Source organism: Stigmatopora nigra, chromosome 20, assembly GCF_051989575.1.
Source record: "Stigmatopora nigra isolate UIUO_SnigA chromosome 20, RoL_Snig_1.1, whole genome shotgun sequence".
Lineage (NCBI taxonomy): Eukaryota > Metazoa > Chordata > Actinopteri > Syngnathiformes > Syngnathidae > Stigmatopora > Stigmatopora nigra.
The window spans coordinates 4,659,243-4,675,264 of record NC_135527.1 but is presented as its reverse complement, the minus strand read 5'-3'; the positions used below and the strand labels follow the sequence as shown (position 1 = coordinate 4,675,264).

Below are 16,022 nucleotides of genomic sequence, written 5' to 3'. Positions count from 1 at the left end.
ATAGTTGTCCCACATGTCAGAAAGCTGTCACAAGCATACTACCCGTGTGCATCTTCTAAAACTTTTTATAAACGTTACAAACGTATGCCGCACAATGTTTGCAGTTGTTTAAATATATAGATATCATCTAACCTTTTTAGTTAGTCTGATCAGATTTATGTCAGAAACTGTATAGTAAAAAAAGTTCAACATTAACAATTTGATATTGAAAACGGGCCTATATTTATTGCTCGACAAATGTGCAATTGTCTCTGTGATATGATTTAAGATTTTTGCTGCTAAATCTCTGAAGCCAACATTTTGGGGTTATGCTTCTAAATAGTGTGTTACTAAAATGCTTTTTTTAGATTTGGAAAAAAAGAAACATTTCCAATGTGGAATTGCCAATTCAAATTTAATATTGTTGCGTATATTTTCATAGGTTAAAAAAAAAAATTAACTTAACACTGATGTTACTGTTTTTAAACAATAAAAATCTTCTTGAGGATTAGCATTCGTGGGAATTGGGGCGTGCCTGCCTGCAAGTCAGCCGGGTGTCTCACTGCACCCTCAGAGATCTGGGATAGATTGCTGTAGGTTTGTGGAAACCTTCTATCACCCTCATTTATGGTGGTGTGGCCGAGCAGTCCAAGGCGCTGGATTTAGGCTCCAGTCTCTCGGGACACTCTGATGGGATTAATCCATCAACGCTGCTTTTTCTACAAACCTCCTGGGACTTCTTACATGAAGATCTTGATGAAAGAGTCCTCACTGAGGGAGCCCAGATACACAGTCGCTTGTGCAGGCAGATTTTCTCGTGGAGCGGCTGGGAATAACTGTCCACGGAGTGTTTGTTAGTGAATGTCAAGTGGAGGGACAAACAATCCACTCACAAGTTGTCCTTTTCTGGAATCCCCTAGATGGCGATGTGCACTTGGTTACTAACGTCCCTGCCGGCATACACCACCCCGTACGTACCTTTTCCGAGGACCACTTGGTTGCCGTTTTTGTTGGTCTTATACAAGTATTGGGAAGGGAAATGTGATAAATCATCATGGATGGCCATTTAAGATTTAATTACCTCTTTATGGTTTTAGATACTTCCATTTGTAAAAAATTACATTCAATTTTGAAAAAAAAATTGTTGTCATCAGCTTATGCAGTTTTTGTTTAGCATCTTGGACAAGTAATTGCTCTCTAAAGAAGGGTTCTATGTCATTCGTGCTAATCTTAGATTTTTGCGTAAAGTTAAAAAGATATCCATGAATGAGTGAAAAATGTGACCACAATCCTCAACTATAAATATTTAGTGATGTGTTGTAATATTGATAGAACATATACCAATTGTCTCTCATCTCATGTTCGTGCTTGTTAGCAATTATTATGAAATGCTAAGGTTCAAAATGTTAGCCCACTAGCATTAGCAAGGTAGCTCAGTCACCTTACCAGACAGATAAACAACTCTGGTACTGCATTTTGTTGATTCGAATTTAAGAGTTTTTACATTTTTAGTTAGAGATTTTTGCACTGGTGACGACTATTAAGATAACCACATTGTGATTTCCTACAGGCTTCCTCATTGGAGGCTAAGCAAAGTTGAGAAACACTGTTCTGCCCGCTTGAGTATGAAGACAAATTTAATTTCAAAACAATTTTGGAAGAGCAGAAATGTGGTGGGAACAAACCTAGCTAATATTCCCTCACTGAGGTGATTCACATCCTGGGTGGCATCTTCTGCCTTGTGGAGCAGAGAAATTACCCGATCCTAGAAACTGAAGAAACATCAAGACAAGATATTATGTTAAGTTAGGGCTACATAAATTCTAGGCAAGTACTACAAAGAGGTCATGGCCCATGTGGGGGTTGAACCCACGACTTTAGCGTTATTAGCACCACACTCTGACCAACTGAGTTAACAGGCCATGTGCTGCACAGCCCATATATTTTCATAATGAAGCAAATGCAACACATCAACTAGCTAAACACTTATGTTAAGGCAAAAGAAGTTGGACCAGGTAATTTCAATTGACTTTGGAGTTGTCATGGCCCACATGGAGGGTAAGCCAACAACCTTGGCATGATTAGCACCTCACTCTGACCAACTGAGCTAATCAGCCATGTGCAAAATGGCCATGATTTTTGTGTAATGACCGCAATTGCAAATGTCAGCTCGCTAAACTCTTACTTTGCGGCAAAATGAATCATTTTAGGCAATCTTAACTTACTCTAGGGCAAGGGTGTCAAACGGTACAAAATGATGCAGAAGGCCAGATTTGTTCCCCAGGCTGCCTCTTTGACACCTGTGTTCTAGAGAGGCCGTGCCTGTTGAACGGTCGAACCCACGACTTTGGCATTTACAGCACCATGCTCTGCCTAAATGAGATAAAGAGCAATGTGTTGGCATTGGCTCGGGTGCGACTGTCGGGCCAATCAGCATGGAGATGCGGGGATGGACGGGCGAGCGGAGAGCTTGAACGGATGAGGTCGAGTGGGGAGCGGCGAGTGGGAATTGAATGTCCTTCTAATAGGGGAACGAAGCGTTTAAGTCTCCCGGGTTGCACTGGCATCTGAGCAAACCCACCACCAAGTTGTGATTGGTTGAGAGCTCCATCCCTCTCTTTACCCGAGTATTCAAGACATGCGGGTGTCCTGGTGCCAAATGCACATATGGACACCCTTATGCTTGAACATGGTGTTCATTATTGTCAATCCAATACGAGCGCAGAAATCCAACAATAGAACACCACTCGGGTTTCGATCAAGGGGGGGACGTTCTTCCGAATCACCCCCTCCAGTTCTCACATCAACATTGAAGTCCCCCAGCAGAACAAGGGAGTCTCCCTAAGGAGCACTCTCCAGCACACCCTCCAAGGACTCCAAAAGGGGTATTCTGAACTGCTGTTTTGTGCATGCACACAAACAACAATCAGGTAGCTAAGATGCTAAGATGGAGGGACGCAACCCTTTCGTCCCGCAGGCAACTCCAGAGCCAAATTATGTCGAGCCGGGATTTCTCAACCTTACGCTTAGGCTCTTTTCCTAACCGCGTCCGGGTGAGGGAAGATTTCATCCAATAATGTTGCCCATCATAAGAGGTCCTTTGAGCCATTCTTCATCTATTCCCTCACATCAGACCAGTTGGCCATGGGTAAGCCTACCAGGGCTACAAGGCCCCGGACAACATTGCTCCAAGCATCACTGGGGCTGATTAACCCCACCACCGGGACACACAAACCCCACCACCAAGATAAGGTAACGACTCGTCGGTGGGGTATTATAAACTTAAATACAACATGGTATATTGTTTTGTAAATCCTGGCGCCGAATGTCTCGTACCGAGTTTTTCATTGGAATGGAAATTTTTAAATGCATAATGGATGACTCTCTGAATAGCAGGACTAACTCATGACAGTCCCCGGCCGAGACCGAGGTTCTTGCGCTGGTGGTCCACAGGAGCTCCGTCAGCAGGTGAGAATACCCATGATTCATAAGTATATGTGCTTTGATTTGATAGCTGAAGATAGAAGAAGCAGTGTGGCGCAGCGGGAGCGTGCTGGGCCCATAACCCAGAGGTCAATGGATCGAAACCATTCTCTGCTATTAACATCAGTTCTTGTTTTGTAGAAGCAAACTACACCACTTCCAAGTGTTACCATTGCTGTGAAATAATGTTCTTGAAAATTATTGATTCTGCAAAAGTTACCTTTTCTCACTTCATATTCTTCTGATCAAAATTCCGATAGAAACTGATCGGGAATCAAAACTGATCGCATCATTTTCACAAGATCGGAATCTGACAAAAAACTAATCATTTTTCTGAAACACGTCCCGCAAATGCTTTGACATTTTGATGAAGGCAGAAGTAATACAGTAAGACATGGTCAGGCCTAAAAATCATTGTGAAAAAGGAACAGAAAATAGTCAAATAGGAAAATTCCTTTTTATTTCATTCCATTTTTCTTTTTGTCATCTATTTAAATACTAACAACAAGTGTTTAATTGCCTTCTAGTTTCAAACACATATTTGAGAGCATGTTCTCACCAAAAAGAAAATGCAGTCTCAGTTAAAAAAACAAATAAAAAAGACAGGTAAAAAAGTGAAAACAATCGAAAATTACATCTAAATATGAGAAAAGAAATTCTTATTGTTGGGTTTATTCTGTAATACTATTATATATGTGTGTATTTAATCATTGTTGTATTAAATCATTCTTCAAATTGTCCAAAGAGAACTCGGGGTCGTAACCAGTCACCCAGTCCTCATTCCAAGGACTAGTTTCCTGACCTTTACCTTAGAATGCAGACCTAGAGCACTTAAGAAGATGCTGGTGCAGCAGGATCGCTATCCGCTCAACCTTTGTGATTACTCGCATATTGTCGTAAATTTTCAACATTCTCTATCTGAGCCAATTTTGGTCATGGAGGTGACAAGAATAAAACTTGACTGCAAAACCACTCATGGCCTACAAGGAAGCCAATTTCAAACTGACTGCCTCCTGAATTAGAATTGGTTTGTAAAGTCCAATGTGTTGCCAAAAGCCGGGATTGAACCAGGTACCGTTACATCCTCAGTGTAACACTCCCATCTGAGCTACTTTGGCTGATTATTATGATTACCAACCAACTTGGACTGCAAATTTACTCCTGGCTTACTAGTACAATATTGAAACTGGAGCATTTAATTTAGAGAGTCCAATGGACTGACAAAGACGACGGTCGATCAGGGGAATGTTCTCCATCATTTCTTATCTGAGCAAATTCAGACCATGTTGGTGACAAGAGTAAAACTTGACTGCAAAACTACTAATGGCTTACAAGGAAACAGTTGATTTAGGACACATTTGCCTAGTGCAATGTGCTGCCAAAACCCAGGCTGGAACCAGGGACCTTCAGATCTTCAGTCTAACGCTCTCCCAACTGAGCTACTTCGGCTGATTGATAAGGAATGCAACCAACTTGGATTGCAAAACGACTCATGGTGTGACATGCTAAAGTGATTCAGTTATTAATGATTGCATGTTGGGGATTACAGTAAAAGTTGGATTGAGGACAACAACTAATTACTGTGATTATTTCTCCCTGTGTTTCAAGCAGTATGAAAATGCAGGGTGCAATATTCGTAGGCACCGCTGGGATTGCAGTTCAGATGACCAGTGTGTCGATGACCTGCTCACTAAATTCTGAGCCAACTAAATCCAAACATTACAAACCAGGAAGAAGGCAGCGAGGAGAGGTGCTGTTAAGAAATGGAAGTTGGCAGTTGAGTACTCGTCTTCTGAGGCCAAGCTGAGATCATCAGAGAGACAGTAAAGACGTGTCAGAAATTTCCGTGTTCAGCGGAGGTGTAAAGGTGGTCAGTTTGACCAGATTGTCAGGCTACGCTCGCGTAGCTATTTCCTGGTCTCAACCTGTCCAATAAACTCACTTTTTCGTTATTTGTTTAAAGAGCGTTTGGGAGGCATCACTAAGGGCTTTACAAAACTTTTACGCTTAACTTGGCGAGAAACGTACTGTATAGCACAAGATAAGCGTGGACTGAGAATGGGCATCAGGAGAAGCTTGGGCTACTGTAGTGAATGGGCCAATGGGGAGTCGAGTAGTTGAGTGAGTATTCAGCTGGCCAATCAGCTTGCATTTATGCCCGTGGTGCTTTGCGCATACGTGCATTCCTTCTGTTTTAAAAATTTGTAAAATGATGGAATTACTAATTCTAATTGAATATTTATTCTCAAATTTTGTCAAAAAAAGTAATTTCTAATTTTAATTTAATATTTTTCATTATTTATTTATTTTTTCATTAAAAAAACGGGAAGCTCTGAAGCCGCGATGGGTGAACCTCGAAGTACCGAGGTCCCAATGTAATTTGATTAGTCTATCATCCAAACTGCATGCTTCTACTTGATCTGGATCAGTTTTGCATGATGTATCCCATATGGTCTAGCGGTCAGGATTCCTGGTTTTCACCCAGGTGGCCCGGATTCAACTCCCGGTATGGAAAAGTTCAAACTGCGTGGATGTATTGACAACTTTTGAACTCTTATAATTTCCAGAAACAAATCCCTTTGAATTAAATGTCTGGATTCAGAAATATTGGACCTCTGTACTTTCCATAAAAAATGCCAATTGGTCGCCATAAGCCTTTCACGGATCTTACAAAGTAGATGTTTGTTGCTAATGATGTGGTTATTTATTGAGTCTATCATCCATGCTTCTTGCTCCTAAATGATCTGGATCTGCTTCCCATGAGATATCCCATATGGTCTAGTGGTCAGGATTCCTGGTATTCACCCAGGGGGCCTGAACAACTCCCTCCTCTGGCTAGGGGAGGAAGTCCATGGCTCAAGAAATTCTTGGCCTTAATGGGTGGACAGAATTATGCGCTTGGTGACTTGAGACAGGCTATGTCAGCTTCCTGCACTCAACATCAGCTACGAATGATAGAAGAAGAGGCAGGAACTACTAGATATCCTCATTAAATTCCATTGACCCAGGTATCAGACGCCTTACTTAAGGCAATTAAAATGCCTTCCCAAGACCTCATGATTGTTTCCATACACACCGATTAAGCTGGAGGTCCGGTGCACTATGGACAATGTGTTAAAAACTGGATAGAAAGGACCGGCCGCCATCCATCTGGCATATTTGAGAGTGAAACCTAGTTCAGAACAGCTGTTTTCGGGGGTCTTCCGGAACCTGTGAAAAAGGAATTGAAGAAGGACCCAGACTTGACGACTGGTGACGAACCTAGATTTAAACGTCACCTGACTCACCATTGGAAGATGTATGATGAAGAAAAGGTCAAAGAAAAAAAACAAATCAAAAACAAATAGAAAGTTTTAATTTGAGAAAATGCACACTGGTAGTACGCGATAGTACCACAGCAACAACGGCCTATGCGAGGTGGAGGACGAGGCACTAGACCAGGCATGGGCAAACTACGGCCCGCGGGCCACCTCCGGCCCGCAAGGCCTTTTAATCTGGCCCGCCAACGTTATTCAAATAATAATAAATATTTTTCCCCCAAGATGGCGCCATCACGCGGAAGCCAGTGGTAGTAGCTCTGTGCACTCTTAATTGTTTTTCGTGCTTTACTGCCCCTCTATCTTTTTTTAAATTACATTTTAATTCCTTTTTACTTTAGTTTGTACTTTATACTTTTTACTTTAATAATGAGTGATTCGTATGTTGATACTTTAGTCTTTTCTGTTTATGTTTCTCATGAACTGTTAACGGATGCAGTTTTTTATTTGTTTCTTATCTTGTGCTGACTCGGCCCATCTGTCAAAATTTTAAAGTCAATGTGGCCCCCAGGCCAAAAAGTTTGCTCACCCCTGCACTAGACCATGGCAGCCCCAGCAAACGGCTCAGTCACCTGGACAATATTACCAGGACGAAGATGATGGGATCCTACATGCTCCGAATAGGGGTGCCCGAGAGGATCAAGAAGCAGTGGTACGGCAGACCCAATGCTTCACATGAAAGTCAACGGCGTACCAACATCAGCTTTGGGGGACACGGCGGCAACACACTCATCTTTGAACATCCCGCTCGCCCCCAGTTGTCTTTCCTCTTCCGCTGTGACTTTGGTCGGCTTCTCAGGTTCTCATCAAGCTCTGCCTATTACCTGACCTCTCTGAACTGAATTCCCAATCTGAAATAGACTCTCTAGCATTCCTACGTTCCTTCACCCTAAATGCCTGTGAACATGATGGGAAGAGACTTGTTGATATCTATTGGAGCTACCATCGTATGTGGGCTGGATGGCCTCACAGTGACTTTACCAAATGGCGCAAAGATTCCGTGTTCACAACCAGTACGAACACGTGGACAATGGTTGATGTGTCCTTTGCAACAAGATTCGGAGGTAGCAAGAGTCTATTGATCACGCCTTGAGCCTGAAACTCCAACCACTGGGGGACTGTTGTCTGTTTATTACCTGTGGAAATCATTCATTGACTCAATCCGACCTCACCATTCGCCCATGGATGATTTTCATTGTACGTTTTTTTATGACACAGATGATGACTTAATCTATCAAGACCGTTTTCAGGAAGTTCTTGGAACACCCTGGCAGGTGAAATTCACCAAAATTTTTGTGGGTCTGGAAGGTGTAGCGTATGTTGATTTGGATAAATCACAAAAAGTTTGGTACAAAATGTGAGATACAGCTGACCCACACATTTCTTTGGCTCTGTTTCCTGGTCATGAAGCTCGCCAACTTAGTCCAATGGTCAAGAAACTTCTTAAAATAATTTACTGGCAGCCCACTGACATCCCAGGACTGACTTATTCCAAAATGCATGACTCTTATCAGATTGACCCACAGACTCCAATAGTAAACTCCTCCATTTTGGAAGAACACATCTTGACTTGAGAACAAGGCAGGGAATTGACTGATCACCACCAGACAGAGGATTTGTTGAAAACTATTCCTAACACATTGTGGTCATCAGGACCATTTGATGTGGGCCATTGTGTACGTTAGAAGTAGATGAGAGTGTCATCATCTTCAGGCCACAATATAGATGGACCACAGATGCAGACAAAGGTATGGAAGACACTCTAAGTGGACGCAGGTGTGATATAGCTTTCAGATTCACAATGGGACACGGCACTGCAACCTGTACTTAAGGCAGACGGACAGAGTTATCGTATGGCACATAACCTTAGACCTGTAAATGACGCAACGCTGACTCCGATCTTACAAGGACCAGACCCCCATAGGATGTTGACTACGTTTTGTCCAGTATACCAATGGTTCACTTGTATTGATTTAGCTAACACTTTTTTCTGTGTACCTTTACATCCTTCAGCTAGACAGTACTTTGCTTTCACCTATAGCGGTGTCCATATGCAGTATCAGCGCCTGCCACAATTGTTTAAAAACTCACCTGGTATTTTTAATTAATGTCTGAAGAACCTGTTGCAAGACCTGACTTTACCTAATGACACTGTTCTTTTACAGTATGTGGATGACCTTTGTATTGCGGCAACTACTTCTGAAATCTGTCTTGAGGTCACTAGGGTGGTCCTAATCAAACTTCATGATCTAGGTTTCAATGTGTCCAAAAAGAAGCTTCAGTGTTGTCGAAAAGAAGTAACTTTTCTTGGCCATATTGTGTCAGCGAGAGGACTGTCCATGTCACATGAACATCGAAAAACAATTTTATCTCACTCCAGACCCCAAACTGTAAAAGACATGTTGGCATTTCTAGGCCTCTGTGGCTACAGTAGGACCTATATACCATGTTATGTGGACAAAACAAACACCCTTCGTGCTCTAGTCAAAGACAAAGATGTTCAGAACCTCAGAGCATGACTTGATTGGACAAACGGATGAAGCCTTTATGTCTCTGGTCCAAGAACTGGCCTCGGCGGCTGCCCTGGCCAACCCTGATTTTGATAAACCCTTTTATCTTGATGATGTCTAAATCGGAAACCACAGTAAATGCTGTTTTGTTTCAGAAGGTTTCAGCAACTAGACGGGTATTGGTGTATTGTAGCGTTACACTGGATAGTGTTGAACTCCGTCAAACAGATTGTACTCGTTATGCCGCAGGGCTCGCTAAAGTGCTTCTTAATACAGCACATACAGTGATGGGAAACCCCCTATACGTTCTGACTGATCATGGGGTATCGGCGTATGTGGCTTCGTCAGGATTTACCTTATCATCTCTTCAACAGTCTAGACTTTTACGTATCCTAACAGCTCCGAACATCAATTACGTTCACACAGGCATTAACATGGCAGAAAACATCCATCTAGGCCCCCACGAATGTGGTATGCGAGTTAATCACCAAAGGTACGTTCGTGCTGACCTTGCTACCAAACCGCTTACATCCGGTCGCATTATGTTTACAGACGGTTGTTGTTGGAGAGACCATTCGGGATGTCTCCAAGCGGGGGCTGCCGTAGTGGAAAGCAGGGGAAATGACTTTGTGCATTGTGCATCCTCTGTCTTGACTACTAATCAGTCTGCCCAAGCGGCTGAGGCGTTAGCACTCTGTTTGGCTTTGGAGACCGCAGCAGGTCATCCGGTTACTGTTTATAGTGATTCGGTGTATGCAGTTTCAGCTGCTATCATTAACCTTCATGAATGGGCACGCAATGATTACATTAAAGCCAAAGGTCAACCCATTGCACACAAAGACATCATGTTACGCTTGCGTGAAGCCATGTTCCTTCTGTCACAGGTGGCGATTATTAATATTCCTGGCCACTCAAAGTCCTCATCTTTTACAGCTACAGGTAATCATGCGGCTGACTAGTTAGCCAAGTCAGTAGCTGGATACGTAGTCGATAATGCTTCTAATCTGGTTCTATTGGCCACTGCCCATCACTCTGAGACTGTGCATGAGAGTTTGTCTGTGGATGTGGTTCTGAAGGCTCAGCAGTCGGCCTCTCCAGAGGAACGGACTATGTGGGCGCATGGGGGTGCTGTAAAACGAGGGGATGGTGTATGGGTGGGTCCCATGGGATGCCCTGTACTCCCCATGGGGCCATTATCGGTGTCTGTCTTGACGGAGGCCCGCTCACCCGCTCCCGTGGGCCCCCAGGCAATGATGACTAAATTGACTAATCGGTGGCACCCATACTTGTCTTCTCTTGTGTGGCGGCACGTCAACGACTGTAAGACATGTATGTTTTTCAACGCCAAACCAACTCTTAAGCCAAGACATGGTGAATTTCATCCATTGGTCAGGGGCTGAGATCACCATCAACTTCACAGACATGATATAACAATTAAATGGGAAAAGATACCTTCTGGTCATTATAGACTCATTCTCTCATTGGCCGGAAGCATACCCTTGTGCAAGGGAGGACTCGGAAGTCTTTAAGTCTTTGGTGACTAATTATATCCCTACACATGGTTTTCCTGCACTCATTCGATCAGATCATGGTACTCATTTTAACAATAAGGCCATACAGACGGTCGAGAGCATCTTAGGCCCTAAACATCGATTTGGTTGTGTTTATTGTCGGGTTTAAAACCATATACATTCAATAATTTTGGATCAGAGGAAACACACGGAGAGTCGGCTTGATGACATTCACTAGACTTCAGCTGAAGGAGGGGTCAGAGTAGCCAGCGCTGGGAGATGTGTTCATCCCCTAGCCTGACCAGTTCGAATCCCTAACTACCCAACAAAGGGTCATGTGACCTAGTTACAATCTTTAGGCGGGAAGAGGTGAACAAAGAAATGGGCGTGTCTTGGTATATGACGCACCCCTAACTCATAAGTGTCATGATGGAATTTTCCACTAGGCTATCCAAAATTCTATCCTAGTGACTATACTGAATAGAAAGTATAAAGAATACATTCTATACTCCACATTTATCACCAACAAAGCCAAGGTAAAGTTGAACGAATGAAAGAGAAATTGTCAAAAATAATGTACGGCAGCAAAATGTCTTGGCTCCAAGATCTCCCATTGGCTTTGCTCTCTATTCGTCAAACCATCAACAAAACCACAAATTTTGCCCCATTTGGGTCTCATAAAAATTTAATTAGGATTAACGCAACGCTTGAGGCACCATCAGTGGCACAGTGGTGTGCAAACGCGACACTCCTATTAGTGTTTGGGACTCAGCTCTCTCACCAATAGTTTCACATTTTATCTTCCAGGTTAGTGAAGGGCCATAAGCACTAGGGACAAAATATACATGTACAGTGCATGTATTATTGGCAGTGGTGGGATTTGAACCCACGCCTCCTGAGAGACTGGAGCCTAAATCCAGCGCCTTGGACCGCTCGGCCACACTACCTTCCATGTCATCAAATGGGGGATTGGGAATCAGTAAATTTTAAATGAACCTTAGACACCCTTATATTTAAATATTGAAATATGTGTTTTGTTACTTGCAATGAGACCAAACCCAATGTATCATTTAAGGCAAATGTCCTTAAAATTGCCTAACTTTTTCTCAAAATGTAGCTTTTCGTTTAGTGTCACGGCTAGCTAGATTCGAATTGGACTTCGAGCTTCTATCTTCACGCTGTGGCATTAAGAGACCAAATTTAACATTATCGCCCCTTCCGCCCCTTCTGTATAAATTCTTAATTGAGAACCTGGCAATTTGAGGTACTGAGACAGTAGAGGGTGATACTGCTACAGTATGTTGGCTGCCAACAACCGTAAAACCTATTGAGGAAGAAGAAGAAGGAGGCGGAGGGGGAGGAGGAGAAGAAGAAGGAGAAGTCGAAGGAGAACGAGGAGAAGGAGAACGAGAAGGAGAAGAAGAAGAAGAAGAAGAAGAAGAAGAAGAAGAAGAAGAACAACAACAACAACAACAACAACAACAACAACCGGCCTTTGTGTGTCTAAAATACAGAAATAGCACTAGTTATTGACATTGCGGCAAAAAACAGGACGCGCTTAATAGTCGTGAAAATACAGTACATGTCCTGATGCATATTAACTTTTTGTCTTTGCAGGTTTCAGGGAAAATGATGGGCAAAAGTTTTTTGGCTTTAAAGAGCTCCCCCAAATCAAAGAAGAGGAGTCAGAGTTCCCTCAACAACAAATGAGAGAAGAGCAACTTCCAATCCAAAAGGAGGAACATGATGTCACCTGGTCACCTGGTGAGGCCGTGAAGTGGGATGATCTGGGTGTGGCTAGCGTAGGGGTGGAGCCTGGAAAGGCCTCAACTTGGCCTCAAATTATAGAGGAGGAGCCAGAGTTCCCTGAACAGTGAAAAAGAGAAGAACAACCTCCAATCAAAAATGAGGACTGTGTCAAATGGTCAACTAGTGAGCCTTTCAAGAGTGAAGATGATCTGGGTGTGACCAACAGAGGGGCGGAGCTTCTGAGTGGCAGCTCAATAGAAGGATGGCGAGCAGAAAATTTAATTGCTCCTTTATCAGATGACAACAACTTGCTTTTTGAAAATGATGATGTCGAAGATATCAAGAATAATCCCAGGGGCGACAAACTTTGCAAATGCTTTCAGTGTGGAAAAACTTTTGGGAAAAAGTCTCATTTGAAAAGACATATGAGGATCTACACTGGGGAGAAATCCTTATCATGTACAGTTTGTGGTAAAATCTTTACACACAAGGGAAGATTTAAAATACACACAGGAACCCACACTGGTGAAAAACCATTTTCATGTTCAGTTTGTGGTAAAAGATATAAAGAGAATGGTCGCTTAAAAATACACACAAGAACCCACACTGGTGAAAAACCAATTGCATGCTCAGTTTGTGGTAAAAAAAATTACTGAGAAGGGAAATTTAAACAGACACACAAGAACCCACACTGGTGAAAAAACATTTTTGTATCCAAATTGCGGCAGTGCCTTTTCTCACATGCAAGATTTACAAGCACACACAAGAACCCACACTGGTGAAAAACCATTTTCTTGTTCAGTTTGCGGCCAAGTGTTCACACACAAAAAAAGCTTAAAATCTCTCGCAAGTAACCACACTGGTGAAAAACCGTTTTCTTGCTCAGTTTGTGGTCAAGCATTCGCACAGAAGGGACACCTAAATTGTCATGCTAAAATACACACTGGTGAAAAAACACTTTCCTGCTCAGTTTGTGGTCATGCATTCACACAGAAGGGACACTTAAATAGTCATGTGAGAACACACACTGGTGAAAAACCATTGTCGTGTTCAGTTTGTGGTCAAAGATTCACACAAATGACAAGCTTAAAAGCCCACATAAGCACCCACACTGATGAAAAAACATTTTCATGCTCAGTTTGTGGTAAAACATTTAATGACAAGGGAAATAAAAAAAAACACAAGAAGCCTCACTGGTGAAAAAACATTTTCTTGTTCAGTTTGCGGACAAGCGTTCACAAACAAAAAGAGCTTAAGATCACATGCAAGAACCCACACTGGTGAAAAAACCTTTTTGTGCTCAATTTGTGGGCATGCCTTTTCTCAACAGCAACACAAAATATTGAAGTGCCACACAAGAACACACACAGGTGAAAAGCCATTTTCGTGTTCAGTTTGTGGTCGACGATTCACACACAAGGAAAGCTTAAAAACCTATTTAAGAACCCACACTGGTGAAAAACCATTTTCTTGTTCAGTTTGCGGTCAAGCGTTCATACACAAAACAAGCTTAGACTCCCACGCAAGAACCCTCACAGTTGAGAAACTATTTTCATGCTCAGTTTGTGGTAAAACATTTACTGAGAGGGGAAATGTTAAGTATGAATGTATTTTATGCTTATTATTATGTCTTTTGGTTTATATAGTGTAGTCACTAGAAAATAATTTTGCATGACCCGGTGGAAACTTCCATCATGACACCTTTTAGTTAAGGGGGTGTCATCTATCACGACACCCACTTCTTTGTCTACTTCTTCTCGCCTTAAGTTTGTACCTAGGTCACATGACCCTTTGTTAATAAAACCAGCTCAACTGTTGGAGGGAGGCAGGGATTGGAACTGGTCAGGCTGGGGGATGGACTCATCTCCATGCGCTGGCTCCTCCCGACCCCTCCCTCAGCTGATGTTTTTGAAAATCTCATCAAGCCGACTCTGCGTGTGCTACCTCTGATCTGAAGTTATTGAATGTATATGGTTCTAAACCTGACAGGAAATTTAAAAAGACACACAAGACTCCACACTGGTGAAAAACCATTTTCGTGTTCAATTTGTGGTAAAGCCTTTTCTCTAAAGCATGATTTACAAATACACACAAGAACCTACACTGGTAAAAACACATTTTCGTGTTCAGTTTGTGGGCAAACATTCGCACACAAGAAAAGCTTAAAAAACATAGGAACCCACACTGTTGAAAAGCCTTTTCTCTAAAGTACCACTTAGAAGGTCACACAAGAACCCACACTGGCGAAAAACCATCTTCCTGCTCAGGATGTGGTCGAACATTTTCCCAAAGGGAAAGCTTAAAAGAATACTTATTAACCCAGACTGTAGAACAATGTTTTCCTGCTCCTTCTGTGGCCACAGATGCGCTACAACAGCCCAATTAACAAGCTACGCAATTCAAAACATTTTCCAGGCGCAGTTAATGTTCCAACATATTCACATAAGGGAACCTAAAAAGAAGACTTAACAAACCACACAGGAGAAAAGCCCATTTATCTCATATTGTGGCAGGAATATCTTAAAAACACAATTACGCACATCGGTCATAGACCCTTTTCCTGTTCAGCTTCTTGCCAGAGATTTAGTCGAAATGATAGACTTAAAATACGCAAATGTGGTATGATAAACAGTGGCCAATCACAGCTTGGCTTGCTTTATCAATGTCCATATGAAAGATCATTGTAATCGAAGTATTATTGTAATTCGCATTCTGAAAATCTTGGGTTTTAATTCAAATACAGTAGTACATTAAGCTATGAATTTAAAGCGGGATCGAGCTAGTATGTCAATTTACTCATATGTGAAGTCAATTCTTCCCATAGAAATTAACAAAATACAAATTGATCTGTTTCCATCCGAGAAAAAAAACAAAACAGAATGTTACAATGGAAAAACATCTTATTTGTTCTAATTTTCCACCAATCAGGAACCATTTGGTGTGCTCATATCTCAAATATCTCATATCTCAAGTCAAAAATTTGCTCAGAATTTTTCTCATACCTCAAATTTTATCATATGTTGGTACATTTGTGTGTCATGGTATTACTGTATAAGCAAATTGAGTGTTGTTGAAGATTTTATTTACACAATTCTATCCGATTTAGTAGAGCCTAAATTAGGAAATTAGAAAGTAAATAATCAATAATGTGATGTAAATAACATGGAAAATATCTCTTCACAGTTAAAGACATGCCTAAGAAATTTGAAAAATTGTAGTTTTTGTCTATTAAATTTGCTAGCAAATCCAATAAAAAATTGAGTGTTATTCAAACATACATTTTAATGAAAATTATTTATATATTGAATCTAGGATCTGAGAAACATAAGTAGTAATATGGTGTGTGAAAGACTATTAATTTGCTCAAAATAAATAAGTGGTACAATGTACTTTTGTCATACTATAAGATCAATCATGTTTTTAAACCGATTTAACGTGTAATCTTTTTGGTAGTTCCAATAAAGTTCTCTTTT

At 41.7% G+C, this 16,022-nt stretch overlaps 1 protein-coding gene, 4 non-coding genes and 2 pseudogenes across 5 annotated transcripts in view; 3 read left to right on the top strand and 4 right to left on the bottom strand.

The window, feature by feature from the left end:
• Positions 1-16,022, top strand: part of LOC144213350 (uncharacterized) — a 324,366-nt gene that overhangs the window by 124,117 nt on the left and 184,227 nt on the right. The gene's annotated exons all lie outside the window — the stretch shown is intronic.
• The window catches only part of LOC144213374 (uncharacterized), a 206,758-nt pseudogene that overhangs the window by 95,860 nt on the left and 94,876 nt on the right, over positions 1-16,022 (bottom strand).
• Positions 1-16,022, top strand: part of LOC144213925 (uncharacterized) — a 74,528-nt pseudogene that overhangs the window by 35,296 nt on the left and 23,210 nt on the right.
• On the bottom strand, positions 1,828-1,901 carry trnai-aau (transfer RNA isoleucine (anticodon AAU)). Its single transcript has one exon. It is a non-coding gene; the product is annotated as a tRNA-Ile (tRNA).
• Positions 4,839-4,911, bottom strand: trnaf-gaa (transfer RNA phenylalanine (anticodon GAA)). The gene has a single exon. It is a non-coding gene; the product is annotated as a tRNA-Phe (tRNA).
• On the top strand, positions 5,906-5,977 carry trnae-uuc (transfer RNA glutamic acid (anticodon UUC)). Its single transcript has one exon. It is a non-coding gene; the product is annotated as a tRNA-Glu (tRNA).
• trnal-uag (transfer RNA leucine (anticodon UAG)) lies at positions 11,666-11,747 on the bottom strand. Its single transcript has one exon. It is a non-coding gene; the product is annotated as a tRNA-Leu (tRNA).